The sequence below is a fragment of the Gavialis gangeticus genome, unplaced genomic scaffold (genome assembly GCF_001723915.1).
Source record: "Gavialis gangeticus isolate Ggan-Ray unplaced genomic scaffold, GavGan_comp1, whole genome shotgun sequence".
Taxonomy (NCBI): Eukaryota; Metazoa; Chordata; order Crocodylia; family Gavialidae; genus Gavialis; species Gavialis gangeticus.
The window spans coordinates 11,215,375-11,217,935 of record NW_017729005.1 but is presented as its reverse complement, the minus strand read 5'-3'; positions in this window follow the sequence as shown (position 1 = coordinate 11,217,935).

Here is a 2,561-nt window from a genome sequence, read left to right as displayed (position 1 = left end):
TGAAACTGGGAGCCCAGAATAAGGAAATAAGTTATGGTGGAGAGTGGTGGGAGGTGGGGAGGGTGAGATCTGTAGAACAAGGAGTGGAAGGGGTGGGATAGAGGGAGTTTAAAATGTGAGTGACCATTAGAAACACTTCCCTCCACAATCTGGAATGCAGCAGTTTGAGAAATGTTCCTGCATGCAAGAATTCAGGGGTGAGGGAGTATTGTTTGGGGAATTGCTTTATCCTTTACTATTTTATTTAACATTGTGTTTTCTGTAACCTAGTTGCATTCCCCTCCTTACCCCTACCTCTTATGTTAGTCCCTCCCTTGGGCGCTCTGTATTTCCCTACTGGCTTTTGTCATCTTTTTGGTTCATAACTGTTAACATCTACTAACAAAATTCAGTCCGTTTTAGTGACTGGCTTTTTTAAAGCCTCCCTGAGCCTCTTTTTGGGAAGGGCAGCATATAAATAAATGTCTCTGCTTTTGGCAAAAAAAACTGAAACCCACTTAGTGTTAGTCTCTGTGTGGATCTACAGTAGAGGACCCCAGTCATCTGCTGCTATAGATCACTGTTGGCTCAAATGACAGATCTGTGGAACTGATGTGTGCCATTCCTCTAATGTTTAGTGGCACTTTATGGAACTCCTGCTGTCTTTTTGGCTTGCCTACAAAAGGCAGATTAAAGACCTAGGTTGTCTACCTCAGTTCAGTACCCTCTGAAGTAGGGAGAGGGGAAGCATGCAGTCTCAATTCTGGAGCATTAGGAAGACAAACTTGATGGTTTATCAGATTTATGAAGCACTTTGATAGTATATCATCAGCACTGAAGAAACTAGTAATTCTGTCTTCAGTGTAGGGTTTGAGTCATCGACAATAAAGGACAAGTTTATTTTTGCTGAGCAAAATTTTGAATGACTAATTGTTTTAGTGAATGGCATCCATTCTGTGCATTGTCAGGGTCCTGTAGGAAAAAAAAAAATTGCATCTTCTCAAATCCAAGATGGGGGGTTTTTTTTCCCCTCAGCATGGGGGAGAGGGGGAAGAAGAAGAGGGCTCATCTTGAATTTTGAGTACTGGCCCCTGGGCAGGGCATACAGCAACTCAGCTCCAGCTTTAGCCCTGGGCTTTGGCTGAAGCTGCAGTTGAGCTGCTGTCTATCCCAGGATCAAGGGGCTCCTTTATGGGGGAGGGAACCTGTAGCCTACCCCTTCTACTCTTCGCTTCCTTGTAATCTGCCTTCCCCCCCCCCCCCCCCCCCCCCCCCCCCCCCCCCCCCCCCAAACCTGCTCCAGGAGCTGACCCAGCTTCTGGGCTGGGGCTGCCAAGTACCCTGGAGGAGCAGAACTGCTGCAGAAGATAGAGAATGGGGAGCCTGGGCTGGGCTGGGCAGGTCAGGCAGAGATGGAGGGAGCTGGTAGACAAAGGCACAGGGGACATGGAGTGGAGGGTGAGGGCAGGCACAAGCATAGGCATAGCTGGGTTAGGTGGCAGGGAGGGACATGGGTCACAGGTGGGCGGGGAGAGAGAGGGGCAGGTGTCTGGCCCCTCCTGTGTCACTGTTTTCCCCATCACAGAAGTTGGGGGGAGGAATGAATTTTAAAGCTACCTTCTGCTAACTAGATTCTGTGCATGGACAATTATAATAAAATTCTAATTTTCCATGTATAGAATCAAATTTTTGAGGGAGTGTCTTTAAATTCGAAGTCTTGGAGTTAGGTAAATAGGCTAGTATGTAATTAGCCTTGCATAACACATGCACAAGGCATCCACATTATGGTGGCACCAGTAGCAATAATGGTAAAACCTAGGAACTTGAGTACTTTGGTTTGCAACACTTTGTGTAGTATATACTGACTTTAATATTTGTAAGGGAGGAGAATGTGAAGTGATTCAAATGACATTCTCAAAGTATGAATAATTATAAATAACATGGTAGCACATAGTGATTTTTTGGCATAACTTCTGAAGTTGTATTAAACTTTAAATATTGATAAAACACAGCTTTGAAGGAAAATGCCTAAATAGCACAAACTTGTTGACACTTGGTTGCACTGACTATAGTTGAGTAGTGTATACACTTAAATTTGCAATTTGCATCCCTACATGTTTTGGAAATTTGTATTAAAGGGCCTTATGGAGGGAGAAAATTCCAAAATTGTTATATGCAATTGGTTTGCACCAAATTGCTTTCACTTTTTTTAACATAAACAGTTCTCTACTTATTTAGCAAATGAAGCCCATTATTGGATTACACTGCAGAAGTAGTATGTACCTTTAAACATAGAACTTTCATAACTTAAATTTAAACTGGAGTATAATTAATGTAACCAAGAAATGCAACTTGGTGTGATAGTGAGAGAACTGAACTGAAACTAGTCTGAGGTAGAATTAACTCTCTCACTTTTCTAGAAAGTTTAAAAAAAAAAAAAAGTTGCATAGAAGTATTTTTATTGCTAGTAGCTTACAGTATGCAAAGTAACTTTTTGGACATCTAGTATTGCAAGATATACTCTGTATAATAATTTGAAATGTGTATTTTTATCAAATGTAGTCTACTGCAAATCCAGAAAC